General features: G+C 36.7%; 1 long non-coding RNA gene across 1 annotated transcript in view; it reads left to right on the top strand.

Annotated features, from left to right (window-relative positions):
• Nucleotides 1-11,121: 11,121 nt before the first annotated feature.
• Nucleotides 11,122-25,471, top strand: part of LOC125699158 (uncharacterized) — a 249,467-nt gene continuing 235,117 nt past the window's right edge. The window contains exon 1 of the long non-coding RNA XR_007379462.1: nucleotides 11,122-11,560. This is a non-coding gene — a long non-coding RNA (uncharacterized LOC125699158). The remainder of the gene's footprint in view (nucleotides 11,561-25,471) is intronic.

Genomic DNA, 25,471 nt, shown 5'->3' with positions numbered 1-25,471 from the left:
TTGAATGCAAAAAACATTTTCCTGGCAGTAGTCCAAACATGCATCTCTAAAAAGTTAGATTTTCTCCCTCTCATTTTGTCTTCTTTGCCTTCCCCGTTATTGATGCACATAATAAAACACTAGGAAAAAAGACAAATCCACCCAAAAGGTCAAAATCAATGATCCTTTTACAGATCGCACCTTTGGGAATCCTGGGTATTTTACCATCATCTTGTGTTTGAGACTGCTACTTGAATACTTGTTTTTTGATGACAAAAATCAATGACTTCTTTAAAGAATACACCCTAGGGGCTAGCGAGATGCAGACTTTGAAATGTTTGCTAGTCTGTGCCTGTCTCTGAAAGGCTAATAAACATATTCATAAGTTTATGAGTTACTATTTAATGTTATGGATTGGAAATGGTGTATGGTTTTGACAAGAATATTTAGGCTAGTGTGCCCCAACGAGCTGTATTCTGTATTACTTTGCAAATTTGTATAGAAGTTCTGATCCAAAACTGATTGAAATTGAGAGATGCATTTACATTAAATTTAAATTTATCCCTGTTAAATGTTACTGAAGTTATACAAGTTCTTATTAATGAATTTAATCCAGTAGCCAAATAAATAAATAAAAATATAGAAAACCCACTTTCCAAACTCAAAAAGATGAGAAATCTATTAACTTCAGCAAACATCTTTTCCAAACTATTTATATACCAGTGTGTGTTTACTGTTATGTGCTGAGCTGCAGAAAGCATTTGCTTTTTGAAAAACAGATACCTTTATTCACTTTATTTCTTTGCTACCAATTTAGCATTACATTTGTTTATGGCAGCATAATTTGCTTTGGCATCAGGACAGATCTTCCTTGATTTTCCTGAATGAGTGGGGTTATAACAGTCTCTTGTAACTTAATAGGCACTTGGTCTGGATATCCTGTGATGTGGTATGTAGGTTTCGGTGCTGAAGTCTGGACGGTAAGCTTTCTTGCCAGCTGTACAGACACAGGCTGTGCCAGGAAAAAATCTTTTCTTTCTCTCTGCTTTTTTTCCACAGTCAAAGATTTAGAGTTATTATAGTCTTGTGTTTTGCAAGTTGATTTCCAGAGGATCAGCCACGGAAATGTGTTGTGAAATAGACTGTCAGTGTGTAGTAGCCTTGCAATAATTTGAAGAAAACAATTTGTATTTGTTCTCCTTTAACCCTAGATCTTATCAGTAAATACAGTGATATAAAAGATCAACCAAGCAAGTGCACTGAAAGGCTAGTAGTAGGTAATGCCATTTATGAATTTAAAAATGAATAAACATCCTTGGCATTAAAAGACTTGCTATATTAGACACTCCTTCTCAGTACTGACTGATCTTGATTTAAGTTTACTGATTTCAGCCTTGTGAATCACTCTTACTCTGGGATGTGAAATGCCATCCCATACTTAAGACAGCTCAAATGTTTTGCTCTTGTGGACTGCAGGAAGAATTACTGGATGAATACTTCTGTGCCACAACCCTGGGCAGAAACAGAGCAAAGCTTGGAGTGCCTCTGGAAATAACGGCAATAGAGGTGGTTTGTGCATGGAATCCTTTCACATCTATACAGAACTGTGTTCTATAATTAGTGCAGATGTAAAGCTTAACACTGTTCTTAACGAAATAATTTGTCCATTCTTTCAATTTGGGGCTATTCTTTCATGCGCTCACCCACCAGACTGAGGCGCAGTAGATTGACAATAGTGAACAAGCACCTAGTTTTGTCCTTAAACAAAATGCAATCTGTTCTTTCCTGACTTCAAAAAGTAGTTTTGAACAAAGTCATACAGATGTCATTCTTAAATGTACCTGTGGCCATTTATTTTTCAGTCTGTTATCTTCTACAGGCCAAGTTCTCAGTCTCTTGGTGTTTCAGTTCTTGAAATACGCTTTGAAATTGGTAAATGCTTCTTCAGACTTTTTGGCAATGCGTATCTTCTTTCATTCACAGACATAGACAACAGCTTGGTTGGAGATTGCATGTATAATTGTGGGCAAGGCTAATCATAAAAGAGGTGAAGAAAACCTGTAGCTAGAACTAAACAGCTCCGTCTGCTGGATAAACATGCAGCAGGAATATCTAAAATAGCTGTACTTACTCTTATCTAAGCATCTGATGCTGGTCACAGCCACTAGGAGAATGCTGGGCTCAAAGGAATTTCAGATCCTTGACTGCTTTTATGATGCTAAGTTATCACTTTTGGCTTCATATCATGCCCCAAATTCCCAACACATACTGGACTGGCTGTCTTGTGCTGCCTGAATTCTGTCATAGGTCAGAGTTTTAATACATGGATGAGAGTACACAAGGGAGAAGAGTACATCTGTAATTTTTAGCTCTTGAACTTGTTTGACGGTTTTACCATTTCAATACTAAGATTCTTTTCATAATAAGTATGACATTGTCTCTGTGAATTAACTCTTGCTTCCCTAAGAAATGGAATTGATGTGCAAATGTATTTTTGTACTTCTAGTAAAATTCCCTGTGTCCTTTGGGTTTGGGGAAGAAATAAGTATTGAGAACCGTGCTGATGTAAAGTTACTGTTTGATGCTAGGAAGGATGTGAGAGCATGTATTTAAACTCTTGCTTGGCTTTAAGGCCATTAGTTTTATTTTCACACATATTAAGTATAATTTTCTTTAGAGACTTTGCCTGTGCTTAAGGATTTTGCAACTGAGGCAGTATTTAGTTGGATTTTTTTTTTTTAATTTAGTGTCCCTAAGTAAAAAAAATAGTACTTGAACAGCTTGCAACTCAGATGCTATTTCACTTTAAGAGGAACAATTGGTTGAACTTGTTTAATGTTGGCAAGAGAGTCATGAATTCCAATAAGGCCATGAATACATTTATTATTAATTTTGTTCTCATTCATTTTTAATTTTCTGTCAGAGAGAATCAAAGGCTGAATTGGTGACTTCAGTGTTTTCTACCTTGCTCTATTGGCTTCAAAAGCCCTTTAATAAGGCAATTATTTATTCTGGACATCACTGGGAAATCAAAGGTGAAGAAATCAGGGCTATCTAAACCCTGTAGTGCTTTAATTCAAACAGCACTCACATTGTAGGATAGAGTTCATATATATGATTCTTTAATGTTTTGTATTGGTTGGTACTTTTTCATGTTAAAATTAGTTGGAAAGGAAAGCGAAGAGAAATCATAAAAGAATTCAGCTAATAGGAACAAGAATTACTGGAATCATCAAGGTATCTGAATTCAAGCTAGTAGAGGCTAGTAGAGAATTCTTGAGGAGAACTTGACTACAAGGCTTTTCCAAGAAAGCTGTGGTGGCTGTAAATGCCTGTTAATGCCTAAAAATGAGGAGATCTAATTTCACAGTAATTCTCTTATCTAAGATGTGAAACTGCACTGAAGCGAGTAAAACAACTTGCATATGTTTTACTGCATCAGATTTTTAAATAGAATATAAAATGTTTATCTAACTGTGGTATATAGTGTTTCTATTTCAGGAAGTGGACAGAATATAGGGAAAACAAGGCACGGGTATAAGGATGTACGCGTGTATGAAATTGAGGAGTTATCTTCAAAGACAGCCATGGAAGTAGAAGGGCAGAATTTTTGTTTAGCAGACCTCCATTTTACCTGTACGGACTTCTGATTCTAGTACATTTGTGGAACATTTCTTGAGTTCCACCTATTGCTTTGAGTATATTATTGATAGGATTCCACCATAAGCAGGAGGTAGCATGTATTCTTTGTACAGAAAGCATATGAAAATCTCAGTTATTCACACTGCTTTCCTATCAAGCTGTTACTGCAGTCTCTTTCTATTTTGTTTTTGTCCATTCTTCAGAATTTTGGCTTGCTATGAAGTTGACTGAACAAGAACTGAAAAGGAGAGAACGTATCAAACCTGACATTTACAGGTTCAAGCCTTCAATGTACTGAGCACATAGTCTAAAGAAAACAGTTGCGGAATTTTCTTGTCTTGTATCCTGAATTCTTCCTGCAGAACTTCTTGACACTAAGCTGCCTTACTGTAACATGGTGTAGTTCAAAAGGGATTTAGTATTCCATATAGAGCAAGTAACATTTTGTTCTAATCCTATGTGTTGAGCAAAGCAATAGGAGGCTATTTGAAAACATTTAGCCATGTGCTCCTGAGGAAAAAAATAAAAGTGTGTTCTTCACTGTCTTATCATTCTGCTAATCAGAATACTATCTTAAGAAAGAAGAATATTGTACAACTCGCCATAAAGTTTTATGAGCCAATTATTAGACCTCTATAACCTTGGACAATTATATCTATAGATGTCTTATTTTCCATAGGCCAGTGCCCTTTTATGCTTCTCTTTCATAGTTAATGCATTGCCTCATTTAATAATTTAAAAATAATTTATTTGAGTTAAATTGCTTTTTTAGAAGGCATAATCTTATCATTCTCATTTTTATAAGAAACTCATTTTAATTTGTTTGCTGTGCCATTCTCACATGAATTTAGGAATTTAATGGAGTGAAAATTGAATGCTGATGGCATCACTGAAATTATTAATTTGGTAAGCGAAAGATTTATTTGGTTGATTTAGATGGAATTTTCAATACCCAATTATCTTTGGACTCTATTAAAGAATGAAGCTTCACCAAATAACAGTTCTCACTCAGAGTTCCTCAGGATGAATTGAAAAGGACATCTTCATTATTGCTATTGATGTTAACGTGGAAATCACTTACTATTAATAATCCTGAAGGACAAATAAAGGCTTATTTTCACCCTCAAGAAGCTAGGTACCAAACCCTAAATATGTTATCCTAGTGAATGAATAACACTTGCAGACAATAGACTTAGCTGTGCAGAATATTTTAACAGTTTACTTTTAGCTTTCCAAATCCTATTAGAATAATGTAGTGGAGGAAAAATGTATTTCAGTCATGTAAATAACTTTGTCTGAATTTTTTTTATGAAGGGTGGCAGTATAAGTATTATAAAGAGACTATCTGCAAACGTAGATACGAGCATACAAGGGAAATATTTATTTTCTCTTATATTCCATAAGACATTACTTTTAGGGCTATGAGAATTCATTCCTTATTATAAATCACCATTTCAGAGGTTCAGATTTCTTCAAGAGTCATTTTAATAATATTGTTTACTAATATCTGCATCTGCATGTTCAGCACCCATTGCTTCCTGTAGAGCAACACCAGAGTGGTAGCATACTGTAGTGAAAATTTTGTTGTCTTTTTCTGTTGTTTAAAACTGTCCTAATTGACACATCTATAATCGAGAGAAGCATATTTCTCACTAATTCTACAGATAATAACTGAAAATAGAGGAGAAGGAATGCAATTGAAGCATTATTTACATTAATGTTGATGTCAGGTGTTGGAGGGAATCCTAGTGCTTTTAAGTCTAAATGGAATGTATTCTCAAATGCTAAAAGTACAGAATGCAGAACTACTTACACAGCAACTAGAAATAGTCAGTCAAATTCTAGAGTATCCTGGATATAACGGATATCTTCCAGTGCTGTAGTAAGTTGGATATTAAATGATTCCTTGGCAATATAAGAATGGAAACTTATTTTGCTGTCAGTGCTTTGTTTTGTTTGTGGGATTTAACTTTTGTAATGAAAGTTTGAGAAAGTCAATTCCTTGAAAAATGTGGGTTGCCAGAGTGCTAGAGGTTAATTTCTTCAGACTCCCATTTTAATCTTTAAATACTGAGCCAGCATGGTTCTTCTAGCCAAGTATCAATTACGTGTTAGTTATGTGGTTTTATATATATATTCATTGTTTCTCTGTTCAGATTTGTTTTTGAAAAGAGGAAATGAAAGATTTAATAATTTAAAACAGGCTTGAAAATAATTAAATTATCCTTGCAAAGGAATATAAATACTTAAAGAGAAACAAAATGTATCAAGACCTTTGCACTGGCTTCTTCAGATTCGGAAGTGTTCGAGTGTAGCCAACTAACAGTAAGCAGTGCAGGAGATGGGTCACACACAGAGGCAACCAGAGCCTTCAATCTCAGGAGCTATTTACTTTACATATGCAGTCACTGTCCAAAAGAAATTCGTATATAATTCTTTTCCTTAAATGTCATGGGACTTTTGATGGATTATCTGATTCTTATAAGATTGTTAAAGCTTTTCTGGGATGAATAGAAGGGGTACAATTCCCCTTTCTTTTCCCCTCCTCTCACCCTTAGTAATTAAAATCAGTTCACAGAACCTTTTGCACCACAGCAGAAAAGCTGTCTTCATTCTATGATCAACAAAATATCACTTGCAATTATTTTTATCACTTCATACCATGTACAATAAAGAAAAATGCTTTAGAACTGTATCCCAATGAAAAATCAATCTCAATTCATGTAATTATCAGCAATGTCAGAAGGAGATTTCTGCCTCACAAAGAACTATGATACAGGCACAATTAACTCATTTAACCGCAAAGGAATAATTAGCCAACAAGAAAGGATAAGAAAAAGAAGTTTAATGCCACAGCAGTACATCATCCCCCTTTTTAAACCCAAACTATTATCACACGGGAAAGAGAGCTCTATGGCACTGGCTTGCCTTTTTTTTTTTTTTTTTTTTTTTTTTTTGACAGTGAAATACTAAGGTACAAACAACAGCATTAAAAGAGAGTGAGGCCTCTGTGTCAAGTTTCAGACAAGCAGGATGCTGTGTAGTTATGGTAGAAATAAGTTGATAATGAAAGTGCTGACAAAACCTTACCTGCAGTCTTGTGAACTTCGCTGTTGTGAAAACTTCAGGATTAAGTAGACAGGTATGGTTAATAAAATCTCCAAAGGAACACATTGACGATGAATGTATATATAATTATGGCTTTCTGAAGGACTTTAAGCTCTGCATTTTTCTTGTTTATATTTCACTGAGGCAACTAAAGGACTGTCAGCAGGATATTGTCAATGTTTAAATGTATAAATATCTTTCAAACAAAAACATCCTGAGGCTTTTTATGTAGTATATACTTTCACTATTAAGTGAGTATAACTTTTACATGATGCAAACAATGTCAAAAATCAAAGGGAAGAAATATTGAAGAGAAATATCAACAGTCTTAAACATAACCTGCAATTCTGTGGACTTGCTGTAAGTCCAGTAATATTTGTGAGAGTCATTTAGTTCTTCAAATCTTTTAAGACAGGTCACAACATACTGTTTTCCACACCTTCCTTATAGTACAATGTAAAGGGGAAAGCAGTGCTTGTTGTTTTTTTTTTTAATCTGAGAACATTGGCATTTGGCCTCAGCCTTGCAAAAGATAACTGATGTTGAGTGCACCTGGTTGCACATGCAAAACCCTGCAGTTCACAAATGCAAATTAACTGTTCACACAAGCAGCAAAAGTGTGAAGATTGCAAGTGTGAAAGATATGCTGCAAAAATTTGCAGGGCCTCGCGTGCAGTTAAAGGGATATTGATAATTTAAGTCATGATACATTTATTGTATGTGCTGTACAATCAGGTTGATTCATGATGCTGCTCTCAACGACCAGGTATTTCATGTACTGAACACAATATGAATGCGTAGTGGCTTGTACAAAAGCACTCAGGTAGTTCAAATGCCCAAACTAGATGGATCAAACACCATCTAGCTTTAGGTGCCTAAACACCTTGGCAGCTTTGGCCCTTGGTCAGTTCATATGTTAATGAGCTTCTGTAGCTAACATTACCTGAAGGCCTTTGTCATTTTTCATGTGAGTTCTGACTGTCAAAGCTAACATTTCCATTAGCTAGCTAACCAAGCTGCTGTTCTCATAACAAAAGTGTAGGCAAATCTTGCCTCCACTTGAGAAGAACATTTGTTTCACTAGTGGCCTGTTATATTCAGCCTTTTTGTTGTGGCAGATCATCCTCTAGGGCATGTTTGGGAAGTGGTAGAGTGTTAGCATCAAGTTTGTTTTAGAATTCTGTGGGAGCAGTAAAGGGTGAAGGTGAGAACAGGGTACTGAGTGCCTCAACAAACCAACAGGAATGCCATCTCGGATGGAACAACAGATTTCTCAAGCCCTGCAAGAGTGTAGTGAGTATAAAAAATGTTGTTAAGGTTAGTATTTCAATTATTATAAACAATGCATTGAAACATAGGATTTATAAGTAAAAGACTGTCAAAAAGCAATTAGGCAGCAGAACATCCCCACAGTGTAAATGCTTCAGTGTTTTCTCTGATTGGACAGAGAACACGGTAGTCACTGTCTTTGCACTGACAGAGTTGTTAGTGACATGAGTATCTTTTGCCACTATAAACAGATCCCACCAGTGTGTGGATTGATAGTGGACAGGAAGGTCTTTATACCATTTGTTAATCTCCCACTTGGTATAAAGATAAGTGAATGGGATACAATGGTGGAGTAATGAGCTGTATCCAATACTGCTGCTGTATGAATTATGATATTTAAGAAAAGATGAAGTAGTGCAGCTTTGTGTAAAAACAAAATCTGAGGAAACTAGTGCAGTGCTTGTGAATAACTGTATGTGGCAGCTTTGCAAACCAGAGAGACAAATAAATAAAATAAATTAATAAGAAGTCAATTTAGTAAATTCAGCTTAGGTATAAGCATAGAAATTTGCAGTGACAAATTCCATAGTCCTGCTACTATTTCTGAATGCAGCCTTATCTTAAATTGAAACAAATGCAGAAATGCACTTGGTAGCTTTGATTCGAATATTTGACACCATTTGACTCCCTCTTTACCCCCTTTCCCAGTAGCTTGGAGGAATCCCTTTGTATTACGGCTGCTGCAGTAACTGATGTTTACTGGGAGACTGTATTTCTGGGCGTAGAATTTCAGAGCCTGGAAATCAGCATTTCAATCAGTGGAACTTACATGCCCTTAATATCAAATAATCTTCAGGAGTGAAGCCTGAGAGACGATACATGAATGCCAACGCTGATAGTAATTATAGCCAGGCTTTGTTTCTTCGCTACTTTATTTATTTATTTTACTATTTGAAGTGAAGAAGCAGCAGTGCATAAAGGTACGCTTGTCCAACTGCAGGATTTTTGCAGTTCATATGTTTTTGTGTACATTGTCACATTTTGAAGTTGAATGGAGCCAGTGTGGTAATTCCAATGGTCTGAAAGTTCGGGGTGTTCACATATCGTTTGCTGTTTTTCATACCCATTCTGCACTTAGCAGAACAGATTGAGCGGCTAATGCTAGTGGAATCTTGCTTCGTGTTTCTCATCTAACATACATGCAAGAAAACCCTTCCTGTTACTAAACGTGCCCAGATAAAATGTGTGTTGGCTTTGTCCTTGAAGAAAGAAGCCTCATATTCCCTCAGAATCTGAACAATGCAATTAAAAAGAATCCAGAGAGATTGTTTTTTATTGCTGCAATTTTAAGCATCAAGTTATTTAAGGGAAAAATAATATTTTCTTTCTGTCTTTTCTTATATTTCTGTTCTTGTCTGAGAAGGTAATTTTTAGTTCAGTCAAGGCCAAAGACAAAGTAGAATAGATGTACTGAAACATATGAGTACCAAGGATGTGATTTCCTTAGCAATGATAATCCTGTCACAGCTGTCAAAATTTACTCCTTTATCCTTATGACATTTTAACAGGATGGAAACGCCATGTTAGAATAAGCAGCTATAAAGAACTCAGTCCAAAATTACTGGCAACAGCAGGCTCTCCCAGGCAATATATTGTTTACAAATTTCAGAGAAATCGCTTTACTGATATTACATTTGAATTTGATGCTCCAAAGCTTAGCCATAACTCTTTTTTATTATGGCAAAGTTAAAGCAGACATTTAAAAATGTTAATTTAATTTCCACAGGGTTTCAGAGAAAAAGATAAGTGTAAAATTATTATGCCAAAAAACAAACATTACAGGAAATATAACTCCTTCATCTTCACTTTTGGTTATTATCAGGTTTTTTTTGAGATGTAGAATGAGGAACAAACTGTAGTATTTGATCTGATTTACTTCAGCTCAAAGAAAGATAAGTTTTGGAACTTCTGCATGTGTAGGTAGATTACAGGTGCCTTTCCCACTTACTTGCCAAGCAGGCAGTGTGAAGCAATACTGTCTAAATCGGTAAACATTCAAAACAGTAAAAATTCTCATTTAGTGGTGTTGCAAATGGAAGTAAAAAAAATGGTAAGTAAAGAGGGAATTGACACTTCAGCCACTCCATCACTTCAAAAAATACATTTTTCTTCCCGATGCTTCTAAATATGCTGATTAAATAGCCTTGATTGAGTAGTGCTTCCTAAGTAGTTGCATTCCCTGCCAGCTGTGTAAAGCTGATGCCTTTATTCTGGGTTCTGTACAATGGTGGTAATAAAATCCAGGTACAGATGTCCCCTATGATCTAGTTTACATTTTGGAGGAGTTTGAAATATATAGCAACTAAACAGCTTTCTGACAGATAACAGGAAACCAATCACTGTCTCTTCTCCATTAGTAGCTGCATTCCTTCTTGGCTACTCTTTGAATGAGGCATTGTTTGTTGTGTTCCCCAAGAAAGTCTTTGTTCGGTATTTTATGCCTTTGTGATGCACAGATTAAATAGGACACAGAGTTATAATATTATCATCAGAGGAGCTTCTTTGGGCTATGAATGACTGTATCATCTCAGAGGTAAAACTAAAGTCCTACTCATGTACTTCTAGCGTGCTTTATCACTGGGGTCATTGCCAAGCCACCAGAAGGACTTTATATTTAGATACCCTTGTAATTTCATCACACTAAACACTGTTCACATTATAAAGAATAACAAAGACACCTCTCTGCACAGTCCTGAGCACAAAACAAAAGGTGAACTCCTTGTCCTAGTGAGTTTCAGTGTGGCAAGTATTTCATTCATCATCCTGAGACAACCTAATGAGGTTAAAAAAAAAAAAGCCAGTGTTATTTAATTTCTGCATTCATTATCTGTTTCTAAATTTCTCTGGATGGGGCTGGAAATAATTTTTTTTTTCCTTTTCATTTTGTGCCAGCAGTTTTGACCTCACTCCTTTGGAACTCAGGTTTTCTGAGAAAATTTAGTGCACTGTTACTTTAACTTTTTCTTATGTGGGAAAAAGAAAAAAGAAAAAAAAGCAACAAATCTGACAGTGTAACTTATTCTAACACAGTTTCATAAATTTTGATGGAACTGACTGCTCAGAGTAACGTTGTTTCTTATGAAGAAGACAGCATGTCAGAAACGCCAATACCTGAAGGGTTTACTCACTATATAGAAAAAAATCCTTATTGGAGTTTGTATTGCAGTTTGTATTTGTAGTTCTTGACTTAGTAAGAATACATCTAGGTTGTTAGCTAGTGGAGGCTACTGAATGTATATTTGTTAAACTTTCATGTGTGTGTATGCACGTGCATGGGAATGGCTAAGGCATGGCCTGACCTAACGAGTGAGCACCTGGTGATGGGCACAGCCAGCCCTGGGAGCACAGGTGAAAGTAATTCACTGTTGTGACTCAAAGAGGGGTGGAACCTGGATCCACCCTTCTCTAAGCCTCATTTAAGGACTTACTGAGAGGAGGGAGGGTTTTCTACTTGGAGATTTTGCCTTTTGGAGTATTTTGTGGGCTCTCATGTTTGCGCTAGGTAAGCAAATGTATCTTTCTTTAAGTGGTTTGTGACCATCACCTTTTTAGATAATTTAATCTGGTATTATTTTTCTCTTTATATATTTATTTGTGTGTGCTACAAAGTACTTATAAAAGCTGTTAAAAAAAAAAAAAAAGTTGATTTATGAAGCTCTTGTGGCTGGTTTGCGTTACAGCTGTTTCTATCTCAAGCTTGCTGCTCTTTCTAGGGGTACATGATATTAGAAACTGTTAAGGTATCAAAGCCTTGCAACTCCTGATCATGGCCTATGTAAGCTCTGCCGTCATGTTATAAGCAAGCTGTGACATTCCTCTAATGATTTAAATAATTGCTGTATGGTTGTCCAGTGCATCATGATGATCTACTGGGCTTTAGTAAAAATGTCTGTGTTGCTTTGGTTTTTGTCCTTTATACCTGGTTTATTCTGTGCTCTAATTATTTCTAGAGAGCTTTCTGTTACTGTGTTTCTCCCTTCACATTCGGGAAAGGCTTCAGGAAAGCTGCTGTGCGACACTTATCAATACGTACGAATCAATATCTTCCAGTGCACACTTGAAAAAAGAAAAAAAAAAAAAGCAACTGTTCTCTTTAGGTCTTTAAAATGCTTTGAGGTTCCCTTTTACCCAGAGCTCGTTGGAGCATTCAATTTAAATGTCTGCTTGATGCTGTATTTTGCAACATTACTTTAAAATAATGTTTGTACATTATGTTAATGTTCTTCTAAACTTTACAAATCAATTTTAAGAGATGGTGTAATAAAAAAATTGTTTGAAATTGGAAAATGACTGAGCAACAACGTAAATGATTTTTGATTTATTAAAAATAAATTTCCTTTAAAAATATATATAAAGCATAGATGTTTCAACTAAATAAAGTAAGCATTATACTGCTGGAAGAGTTCCACAACTTCATCTTGTCTTTTTCTGTAATAAAACGAGGAGTTATTATACCTTTATAAAAACTATTACTTAACTCATGTCTCCGGAAGAGATAAATCCCAGCAGAAAAGAGAGGAGACCAGTGATAGTGCAGAGTATACAAGGATAACGTTATTGCACGTCCTATTGTGTCAGATGTAAAGGTATGGAAGCCAAAACCAAGTTGCTCAAGTGTATGGCATTTAATAAAATGCTGCTGACTTTTCCTTCTTTTGGGAAAATCCGTTTGTAACAGATTCAGAAGTCTTTCATTTAACATGTCATTGTGTATTTAGTTACTCTGGCCACCATCTTTGCAGTCTGAGCACAGCAAAATGACTTTGAACTCTTGCTGGATTTCATTGTACTGCATTGACAAGGCCCTTCCTTGCTTTTTTTCAGATAAAATTATGTGGCAGTAAATCTCATTCATGTTAGTGATCTCTGTCAGTGAAGCTGAAAATTATGTTGTAATTTTACTGATTGCCTTCAAAAGGACTCAATCCATAATATAAAATCATAAACATGATTATCAAAAATAATATGTAAGATTTTCCAAGATAATGTGTACCATTAAGAAAGGGAAGTAAATATACTTTAGTCCATGTGTGCATGCACTCGGGCTTTCCTGTGTCATCAGAACACTGAACTCTTATATTTGCCTAAGAAGCAAATTAAAGCTTAATTCTAGTTTCCAGGGTAGTCACAGGATACTTGCCCCTATTCTTCTATCACATCCTGCAGTGCATTATTGGAAGAAGGTGAATGGTCTGCAATGTAGGACACTCCTTCATTTGTGTTTTCACAGACATACAGTGATTATGCTTTCTCTCTGTAGCTTGTATTTTAGAGATAAAAGGTATTCCAGGAGAAATGAAAAACAGAGGGGAGGGTGTAAATATATTTAAATATATATATATATATATATATATACATATATATATATATACATATAAAATCTCACTGGGAATCACCTGATGGCATTATAAAGAAATTAATTGCCTCTGGGCATAGTCAGAAGGTCCAGAGTTGCTAAACAGTGTTTAAATTTTCCCTGAAGAATTACGATTATGCTCAGGAAACACTGAGCTCAAATGGCTGCCAGCCCATCTGTGATGACTGCAATCACTGATGGTAGAAATTCCTTAATGACTAGAATTGCAAATTACTGTATTTTATTTACGTGTTGCTCTAAACACTTTTGAGAGCTTTTTGTAACAGATAATTAAGTTCCTCCCATGCTTTGAAAATCAGAAGTTCTGTGATGTAGGAATGGAAATTAAATGTATTATAGCTGGTGCTGGAATTTTTTGGAGTATGAGCTTCCATAGTTGTGTGAGTTGAAGTTGTTTGATGTGTCTTGGTGTTAGCACCATGTTAGCTTTTCTCAAGAGCAGAATCCTTAATTTTACCTTCCGTGAAGATCCTGTCCAATTCCTTTTTTGAGCACAAGATGTTTTTGTCCATGGTCTGATGCTGACTGTCAAAACAATCTGAAGCGTACTGTGTCCCTCCTCTGCTGCCTTCCTCAGCTTTAAAGCAATTACATTGACCACCTTCACAAAATGGTCTGAGTTCTCTGAGGAAAAGAAACCCATAAATGGTTTTCTTACATTACCAGTACCTTAGTAAAACTTGTTAGTCCGCATCTGAATAAAATTGAGATAAAAATTACCATCCACTGTGAAGTGCTTTGAGATCTACAGAGGTAAAGGATTTATAAGAGGTATTGCTGCAGCTATTTCATCTCTGCCTCTATATATGAAGAATTTTGGTGCTGTTGCTCTGAGCCAGTGTTCTCACTTGAACTTATGTATTTAGTTGGTATGCCAGATAGAATCTGTTTTAATCATTTGTTCTTCATTTGTCTTATATTCCTCAAAGATTGAGACTCGACTGTGTAGGCTTGTTGGAATGAGGAGGAGAGGTTTTATTTGCTCTTGGCAGCTGGGATTATTTGAGGCAGAGAAGACTCCAGAGACTGCAATGGGAAGCAAGCAGGAGGATCTATGAAGGGGAGGATCTATGAAGGGCATCAGAAAAAGGATTTGTGAGCCTGTAGGTCAAGCAGGAAGAGTGAGGGGAGCAGACAGCAGGCAGCCAGGTCACTGGAAAGAGAGAAAGAAAAGCTTAAAGGGAGTTGGAAATAGGGCATGAGTTGCAAAAATCCACTAAGTAATTGATAAAGCTGAAAGTTAGGAAGGGAGGATGTATGTGAAGAAACAGAGTTCACTGAGGGAGAGCTGCTTATAAACTTACAGATTTCTGCTCTCCTAGTTTGTGCTCCAATATGTTTTTTCTTTATTGAGTGCAAATTTTTTTTTTTCCTTTTAAGAAAGCTCAGTACAGGAAAAATCCTAGGCAAGTCTTCACTTTTGGGCAGTTTTGAGTGCCAAGACAGGGCCTTTTTGACTCTGTGTACTGAATTAAATATTGTAGATTGAAAAACCAACTCTACAATTTTTATTTAATAAAGAATTTTCATTGCAACTGACAACTTAGCATCTCATAACTGTGACTGTACCTGATATTTTCTGCTCTACAAATCTGCTCTATTTTTTGTCCCTTTGAGCTACCACACTGAAATATGGCGAAGCACAGGGCTGTTAAGCTGGGAGTTGAAACACATCTGCGTCTACACTGATCAGTAAAATGTGGTCACTCAGAGTAATGGGTTCTGTGATAGGTCAGTCACCTGAAAGTTGGGTGACGGTGGAACGTTTGACAGATGTCTACAAGCCTGTTATAAGTAATGCTGAACTAGTCTGGTGTAATACATATGATTCATGGCTATCTGTTGTACTGGAAGATAAAACTTTCAATTAAGAAAGGTAAGTCACCACTAAAATAATGTTAAGAACTAGCTTATATTGGATTCAAGCTAGTTATTTGAAATGACTTGCTATTGGTTTTGCAAAAACTGGTGCCATCAGTATGGTTGGAGTAAGCCAGGGCCATTACAAATTTAGCAAATGTTCCTCATCTAAACAAGCTCACAATGGACAGAGAAAAATCTGTATTAAGTTGCTGTGGTAGGAGTCATAAATACAGCCAAGTTTCAGAGTCATCGTTCTTGAAGACATCATGCTCCTGGGTGTAATTGCCTTTAAGGTAAGCTTTATGCTACTTGAGACTGATTAGTGGTGTTATTCATCTGAAATCCCTTAGAAAAGGGCATAAAATAATTCCTGTTGAAATTGGTAATTCAAGCCTCGCAACTGGCTAAATGCATCTAATACAAGCATTTCATAATCTGAATATTCAAGTGCTTTAAGTATTTCCCTACTGATACAAATGTCTTTGTGAGTTATGTGCAGGCTGAAAACTCAGTTTTCAATTATTTTCCTTTATACTTTACAAATAATAAGCAGACAGAAGCTTAGAAGTATACTTCATAATACTTCACAAAATGGCAAAAAAATCTTTAGATTGAACAGTGGCTTCTCCTGATGGAAGATATTTAGAATTATATGGAGAAGTATGTGAGTTTGACAAAAAGAGCTTGTCACTGGAGTATGATTTTAATTTTTTCCTAGGTGATAATCATTTCTAATTTAAAATTCTATGCTTGCTCATGTTGCTGTGGGTAGAAACATCTCTACAGTGACCATTGCATTGAAGAACTGGGATCTAGTTTTGTGGCTGAAGTAGTTGGTTGGTTGGCTTTTTTGTTTATTGCGTGACGAATTGGATTCCAGGAAAGAAAGCACTTTCAAATGAAATGGTTCAGGATGAATCTGCTAGGCACTGAACTTAGTCCACCTCTGCCTTGCCATATATGAAAGGGCAGAAGGATTTCCAGGCTGTTGCAAGCTACATTTTTTCTTGGCAAATAAAACAGGCAAAATAGAGAAGGAAATCCTTCGTGTTTCTGATGATTGTTCTGAGCTTTTACATCTGTTTTCATTTAGCTCTCTAAATTAAAGCAAAGATGTTTGGCCTTCAGTGCAGGTAAAGTCTGTCACAAGCTGGAGTGGAGAAGTATATTATCCAGCTCTGAATGATGTCCCACTGTACTCTGTCTTTGGAAAGCAGTGAGTACTACTGGGAAGCAATGATTCTGTGAGCATTGGCTAAAGGAGTATATTTTTCCTGTTCCAGTCTCATTCTGAGAGTAAAAATTAAACCTAAAATGTGTTTTTAGGGAGAGGAAGATGACTGATAGTTTTCTTTTTAATTTACAACGGAAATACCAAAAGCTAATTTCTGACTGCTTATGACTGTACATGGAGTACAGCTTCCCATAATGTAACTTTCTCAGTGGAAGTGTCCTATATGACTGTAATTGCTAATCAGTAGTGAAATGAGAGACAGTAAATTGTTTGCATAGTGTGCTGGAATGGTAAGCTGCAGGATCCAAGGACCTCTTACAGAAATATTCAAATCTTCTCCTTTAGTAAATACAGACAACTAGTCCTGTGACCTGTCTATATGTTTTGGCTAATTGACATAGGATTCTTACATTTGACATGAGCATCAAGAAAACTGTTTTCCTTCTAATGTAGACTATTGCACTGTAAGTGCACTGTTCTACCTTTTTTTTTGTACTGCTATGCATAATAGCACATCTATACACTCATTTATGAGCAATGGCTATAAGAGACAGCTTTTATAACAAAGGACTGTATCTAAAAATTACTTTCTATACAATAATTATTTATGATGTTAGACACTCAGAAGAATAAGGTCATGTTTAGCTAAGGTTTATGAAACTAATTTCCTACCTAAATGAGAAAGCACTTTCATTTGAGGGCAAGGGAGCATTACAATGGTCTCTCTTCTTCTACCACTTGTTATGGTAAGCTGTCTTTGCTTCAGCTAATTTTGTTACAAATGCAGTTCAGGTCTTAATATCAAAGCCATAATGACATTATCCATTTAAAGTTTTTATTAAACTGCTGAGGTGGGGCTATTTAATAGTGTCGCCTAAGATCTGAATTGACTAAAAGAGCATAGCTTTATGATTTTAAGGATTTTGGTAGTATATTGTAACAGTTCATGTAAGGTCAGATCCTTAGCAGGTGTGAACTAGTATTATTCACTTAGAGACACTTCTAATGGTCCCTGTATCTTGGGATGTAGTAATCCTCAGGAGAAGTCAGGCAACCTCTTTGCATATAATTTACCTTGTTACCTTTTTTTTGCTAATATTTTGTAGTACTCAAGTGCTGTATGTGGAAGTATAAAGTACAAGTCACAGGTAATATTTACACCCAAGATCAGTGCTTATAGGTCTGGTATTGGAAGGTTGCTTTTTGTGATGCTTTGTCTTAAAGTCCCATTGTCTATTTATCTGTAAAATGAAAAGTTTATGTGATTTTTTTTTTTCTGTGATACAGTTTACTTGTATGCAACAATTTACTCAGTGATCAGATCATATAAATAGGATTTGTATCTGAAGCCCATCCCAAAGGGCTGCAGTCACTGTTAAGTCTGATGGCCTACAGTTTGCCATTTGAAATCAAACTCAACTTGAATGTCTGCCAAACCTTTGTTCTTTGTCAAATTTTGATTCTCTGAAATTCTTCAGGGTATTTTCATGCAGATTAATAATATCAGAATTCACAAAATAAGAGTGTATTTCATGAGAGTTACCAAGCAGTGCTGACTTCTGTGAATGGAATTGAGATGAGAATTGTCTTCAGCTGCTGGCAGGAAAAAAAAATCTTATCAGTTTGTCTTTACAGTTGAGAGCAAAGTCAAATGTGTGATAGCTGGGGTATGGCAGCAACATACATCGTTCCTCAACTGATGATTATTTTTTTGAATGAATGGAATGGTCAAGGAAAGTGCAGGGATTTATAGCACCTATTCATCATCTCAATTTTTAACCAAGTTCAGCACAGAATAGATGATAATCACCACCAACTGATGGCTATTGAAGGCATGAAATGAATACTGGTCCTAGAATTCCTGCAGCCCTAAAACTTATTAAAAGAATTTGGACAGATAATCACAGTGTAATAAAATGAAGCTATTCAGAAGTCTGGAAATGCAAAAACGGTTTGCTGATTTCTCAAATGTGATTGTCTGCAATACATTTGTATTCATTTTTCTGAAGATATTAAACACTTTGGCTAACTCAGTAACAATAAAAGGTAGGTAAGAATAAGGGCTGGCTTAGAGGGACAGGATAAACTGCATAATAAAGAAATTATCCCTGGCAACTCTTTAAATTTTTGGCTACTGTGAATAACAGGAAAGAAAGAAAACTTTTCCCCGCAGCAGAGTATGAAATAGCTTGGAGTGATGGTCTGACATTATAATTAAAAAGTTATGCCTTCAGTTTTGCAAATCCATTTTTTTTTAATATAACTTCATGATTCTAAATAATCCTCTGAGCATATTGACTCGTATAACTGAGATTGAACTGCTCGTTCAATCTCACTTACTGTGTGGTCAATGTGCACATTGCACAATTTTTTTTTTGTTGTTCCTGTATGTGTACATACACATGTATTGTCAACTGAATTACTTTCAGCATGGTCTCCCAGTACTTGATTGCAGAATATATTCTTCACATATTTGTATTTTCAGGTCTGGGTGAACTGAAGGATACAGTATACAGAAGTATAGCTTCTATATAGTGGCCCATTCAGTATTTGCCATAGGTGTGTTCTCTTATAAGCAAAGGGAAACCACAGGAGAACAATTCCTTGACTTGTAGGAACAGAAGCTGAATGCACGGGGTCCAAATAAGGTTTATATTGATCTGGCAGAATATGAAAAAGAAGGGACAAAATGAAGTAGGAAGGTTAGTTGCGCTGAACTGTGTAGAGTGTTGTTAAATTGTGGTTGAACACCGGAACAGGTTACCCAGAGTGGCTGTGGAATTGTAGGCCTTGGAACTATTCATCCTTCTTTTGTTGCTGCTGCTGCTTCAGGAAAGGGTTTGGTCTGAACAAGCACTAGGGATCCCTTCCAAACTCCATTCTTCTATGGTTTAAAAATGGCAATAACTGTGGTTGAACAAAAGCTTCCAGGTATAAAACATTAGTGTTCTTAGTACTTTAGGTAGTGATCTGTTACAATTTTTCTGATGGCCTAGAAGGTGCAGTGTTACGCTCAACTGTGCTCAGTAGGTATCCACAGAAGTCTTTTTTATAGCCTAGGTTTTTTGCTGCGAGGATCAGTTTTATCAGTGATGTAGCCAGATACAGATACAAGCTTCTCTAAGTGTTAAAACCCAGGGATGGTAATCAGTGTCTCACTTGGGGCTACCCTGTAGGCAGACTGGAACTCAGTCACCAGCAGATAAAATTCACGTGGCTGCAATTACCTGTGAGTGTATTCCGATAACACGTCTGAAAAGGACGTGCAGTCTGACCTACTCCCCCACATTCCACCTCTGCGTAATGTATCTTAGAAATAGCAAAGGGCCATGTCTGGTACGCACTAACTGTGCCATCAGATGCTCTCTAAATGAATGCTTATATTCTCCACAATGCACAAGCATAGCAGGACCTCCAGCCTATGCCTAATCTAACAGTCTGAGGTCAGAGTATCTGTCTATAAAGTATCTTTTTCAGTGAGGTGATTTATCATGACAGCTATGCTCTTTAGTCAAGAGAGCGCTTGACAGAAAGAATTACTCTCTAGAGAGTGGACAGTGTTAACTCTGCTGCTCTCCTGGGGCATTCCCAGCCTACAAGCAGAGTTGAGTTTGTGACAGGAAGGAATGTGGTTACATTGCAGTACTTTACTTTAGTCTTCTCATCTTCTCAGTGATCTTTCTATAATCTAAACATGGAAGGGTGCATTACTGGTGCTTGGGACAGAAGGAAAATCAAAGTTCATGTCATCTGTGTTTTTTGTCTAATTAATGAGGTATGCAGGTAACATGCAGCTGTTTTTCAATATAAAGAAGAGAGAAATGCTGTGGCTAAATGCCAAATTGACATTAGTAACAAATTCCCTGAAGCATGATCTTCTTCAGTTCTTTGTCACTTAAGGGGAAAACAGAAATGGGTAAAGACCTCATTGCAGCCTATCAATACCTGAAGGGAACCTACACCCAGGAGGGGAGTAAACTCTTCAAAAGGGCTGACAACAGCAGGACTAGGGGAAATAGATCCAAGTTGAAGGAGGGAAGATTTAGGTTGGATGTTAGGGGGAAGTTCTTTACTAGGAGAGTGGTTAGGCCCTGGAACGGGCTGCCCAGGGAGGTTGTGGATGCCCCGTCCTTGGACGTGTTTAAGGCCAGGTTGGACGGGGTCCTGGGCAACCTGAACTGAATGTGTATGTTTGGTGGCCCTGCTAGGCAGGGGGTTGGAACTACATGATCCTTGGGGTCCCTTCCAACCCGGGTGATTCTGTGATTCTGTGAAAGACAAGGCTCCCCTGAGATCTTTAGGAAATAATGGAAAAAATACAGTATGATTTTACAGGGCAGAGATATTCCAACTCAGTTTATCAGCATTTATACTTAGTGATCTTGTAAGTCCTGACTTTTTTCCCTTTAATTCGGACTCTCAAACCACATCTTTCCTATTTATGTGCAAGCAACTCATATTGAGATAAATTGTGAATAATTCTGAAGGCCAAGAACATAATGTAACCCTTAATTCTTCAGTTTTTCATGTACACCATAGCTTGAAATTCTGTTTATTTCCATTGTGAAAATTCTGAAGCTGCAGCATTCTGGCCTCGTGCACTGTCTCTCCCTGGGATCTCATTTTGACTGCTGCCTTGAGTTTTCAGACAATGTGCGATTTCTCTTTGAAGCAGGTAGAGTTTCAAGGCTTTTTTTGTTAAGAAAGCACACTTTTCATCAGGGCCCAAAGGACACAGATTTCTTGATGTATTCTTTCTTCCAGATCCAGTAAGTGAATAGAAATGAATTTACTGGAAAACTGTTGGTTCCTGAATATTAAGTATTGGTGTGGAGGAACCTTCTGCAGTTTTCTTCCTTGACATCTAACTTCCAAGGATCCCATTTTTGCAACAGGAAAAGCTTGCTGTTCACACTGTATTGGACAAGCAGTGTAGCTTGTGATGTGTCATGTCCAGCTGGATCCATTGTGCAGTACTGGACCACTGGACAAAGCCTGTTGGCTCAGTACATTAGACCTTCAGTCCAGTCTTGTTTCAGTAGCGTATCTCAGTAATGGCTTTCTACTGTATTACTTTGGAGAGCTAAAAGTCAGTTATCCTTGGGTTGCTTGATAAATCACTTTATCCAAGATACCATTAATAATAAGCTAAAGTCAGACTTAATTGAGTATATTCCCGGTTGGGTGTCTGTTAAAGATAAAAGGTTGAAGCAAGACATAGAGGACGTTTTCATTTTGTATGTGAGAGAATTGTACAGGTTATCTACAGTCCTTTTTCTTTTCTGCCTTTTTGTGTCATTAGATTTCAAAGTGAATGAGCCAAGTTTGGCTCTCAAATGGGCAGTGTTGGAAGGTTTTTAGTTTAGTGCATGGCTTATTCTACTTCAAAATTTTTGTGAAGGGTTTTTGTCTGTTTTTTTCCTAGCTATGGGAAGCCAAGCTGACTAGACAGTTCATTAAATTACTCTGAAAGAGTGAGGTTTTGTGGTCTGCTCCCAGATGTCTGTGAGTTTCCCATGTGATGAGCATTCAGTATATTTTTTTCTTGATGATACGTTTGTGTTCTTGTGACTTTTTTAAAAGCTGTTGCAGTAGCCATCCATTGATGGTGTTTTGTAGCATCTAAATAAAGCACAAACACGTTTTGATCCCGGTCATAAGGAGATGGACAAAAAGGTTTATTCAACATGCAGAAGAGTGCACAAGGGAAATCAGTTCCAAAACCCAAAAAGTGACCTTCACCTCAGTCTGAAGGCTTCAAACATACTTCAATATCTTCTGTAATTATGAAGAAAGAAAACACAGAAGAACACTAAATTTTTCCTCAAGTATTATTAAAAGTAAATCACATACTGAATAGCACTAGTTAAGTATGTACCAGGATTTAGGGTGTTTGTTTTTTGTTGTTTGGTTGTTTTTCGTTTTTTTGTTTTTTTGCTAAATCAACATCCTTTTGCATATCCTATTATATATCACTGAATCTTCACAACAGATTGTTTAGCAGGGAGCTTTCCTAATAATTCCAGGATCTGCTGAAGCTAGTGAAAATTTCCATCCTGACCTACCAGAGAGAAGTCAAAGCATCATTATATGTGAAGTAAATGATAGAGGTTTTCATCCTCTTCACCTGTTTAACTCTGACTATAATGTTAGCTTCATGAGTGAGAATATGGCTGGTGGCTCCAGACACTGATGATACATTTATTTCAAGTCACAAGAGCCAAGAAACTGCAAGTCCAAAACCCCAGTGGGATATTCTTTCATCCTAACTACTTGTGCAGTGTCTCTCTTTAGATCCTAGTGACCTTGGGTCTCCCATTGGGGCCTTTCTAGCAGACAGCAGCAAGCCATATAGTTTATATAAAAAACTGTAACAAAAAAAAGCGTGGGGGGTTGGCTGTGAAGAAAGCACATACTTTTTCATTTCTCAAAAGCTCAGGGCCTTTAAAAGTTGTTTTAAAAAAGTCACGCTACTAAAGCTTTGTTAAAGAATGCAATTGTTTTGCAGGTAAATTGACAGAAACTGATCCATTAGTGATAAATTTCAACAAAGTTTGTGATGAGAAAACAAACAAATGAGCACAGTTGACATTAACACTCAACTGAGTACAGTATTTTTTGAGTCACGTAATATAATTTCTTTGCCACATATAACCTGGACAATTTAAAAGAATAAAATTTTGTTTTAACCGAGATCTTAAATCTAAGGAGAAAATGTAAGAGCAACCTAATTCAAATTCACTCTATATACTGTTGGTTGCATGCTGGGTTTTTTTTTTCAGGATTTTTTTTGTAACCTCTATCAAAATTTTTTTCTCCTCATGGAAAAAAAAAAAAAGGCTGATTGTTTCCCAGCAGAGCATAAAAGAGATATTGCTGTGTTTTCTATTAGAACCACCAAAACAGTTTGCTCATAGGACAGTAAATTTTGTTCATGCTGTGCAGACATCTTGAACCAGATGACAAGTCCAACAGCTTGGATTCTCTGGAAGGTGAGATTTCAGTGGCTCCAAATGAAAATGAAAAAGCAAGATTGAGGGACACTGAAATGAAAGCAACTTGGATGAGTGACAAACACAAATCAATCAACTTTATTATGCCCTGTTTCTCTATAGAGAGCCTCGGGGCCAGGAAGGCAGGCTGCATGACAGGTATATCCAAGAATGTCAACAAATCTACAGCCTTCAGCTCTTCTGTGTTACCACCCAATGCAAACATTGCCAGTGAAGGGACGGCACGTCTGCCTCACTTGTGGCACATTCTGGGAAAGCAAAGGCATTACCCTGGCACAGTTTGCTTAATTTTGATTTGTTTTTGCCATATGGTGGCATTTAATTTTGTGTTTAAATGCAACACTTGTTGTTTCTGACACTATCCATACACCTACTTGAGATGTATGGTTGGTGAAGAGAAGACTTGGAAATAGGAATGAAGTTGAGCATGACGGTGATCTTAGTTGGGTACTGAATGAAGTGCCTTGGCAATTGTATGAAATTAATGATTGGGCTGGGGAGGTTAAGGTGAAAAGGTGCAAGGAAAGCAGTAAGTGGTAAGATTTTGCTAGAGAAACAGGCAGAAATAAGCAGGAGGGGGAGGGAAAGGTAAGAGAAGCCTAGGTAAGTACAACAGTAAAATAATCTGACAAAGTGGTATTGGAGGTTGTGTACGCAGCTGTGCCAAGTGGTGGCAAGGAGGTGTATAAACTATCAGAGGGATCAGAAAGGATGGGCAAGTGTCACCTGAAGTTCAGCCCAGCTGTGGACTTTTTGTGGAATTTAGCAGAGCTTCTGATTTTGAGGAAATAAAGCTGCATTACTAAGTTGATTAACTCTTTGAAGTTTGTGCATGGACTGATTTCTGAAGAGAAAAATCATAAATATCAGTATCAGAACGACCAATTGATTTTTACTGTATACCTGTTCTGTGTAAGACTACCAGGAACACAGGAAACAGAGGAGTTACAGCTCAACCAATCATGCAAGGCGTAGGTTTCTCAGATATCCACATCGTTCTTAGCTCAGACAGTAAAATTACTGTCAGCTATTCCTTAAATGTACTTTTCTTCAGACTCCGACACCTTTTTCAATTCAGAACCATATTAAATGGGAGAGATGAATAACTGCAGCTTCAGTAGAAGGAAGAGGCTCCAAACCATGCTTGTTTTATTTCATGTTACAAAACAATAAAACTTTCCTCCTCGTTGGACATCTACATCTTGAGTCAGAATTGTCTTCAAACCAATATGACCCAGACTTAAAATTAACAGAAACGAAAGTTCCTGGGAGATCCTCAATGTTGACAGCAGGAACTTCATGAAGAGCATTTGACTTCATAAACTTTTCACTAATTTGTGCAGAGGTCTTCTACATATGACAGAAAACATTCTACATCTCTTTACTGTGTGTTGAATTAATCTATACAGTATAATTTGGATATTTCCTTAGGCAATAGAAATTGAGTTATATTCTAGATTTGTATCAGATTGCTTCTGCCATTTTTGTTTAATCAGGGAATAGTTTTTTATACAGGATCATGGTGGTTTTTAATGACTCCTTTTCTGCTGTGGCTCAGATGTGTCCTTTGGAGACCTCTGTGGTGCTCATTTCAGACTCTGGTACAAAACAAACAATAAATCTGCTGAGTTTCAGCCAGTGCAGTGAATCTCATTTTATAATACTGTACTGTCATTCCATAGTTGTAACACTATAACAGTGGGATGTTCCATAAAATTAAGTACTCTATTATGTATCAGAAAGGAAATAGCACTGCTTTTCTTCATTTTCCTGTAAAAAGAAAGAAAAAACAACACTTCATACAAAAAGATAGTACAAATCCCATCTTATACTTATTTCAGGAAAGCCTATTTGTTCTCCTTTGATTCTAAATAAATCTGTACATCTAAATAGTCCTGAAAAGGCTTTGGCTTTTCTCTTCTGTTT

This window comes from Lagopus muta, chromosome 12, assembly GCF_023343835.1.
Source record: "Lagopus muta isolate bLagMut1 chromosome 12, bLagMut1 primary, whole genome shotgun sequence".
NCBI classification, from domain to species: Eukaryota; Metazoa; Chordata; class Aves; order Galliformes; family Phasianidae; genus Lagopus; species Lagopus muta.
The sequence above is the reverse complement of the archived record's forward strand: the minus strand, read 5'-3'. Positions and strand labels throughout refer to the sequence as shown.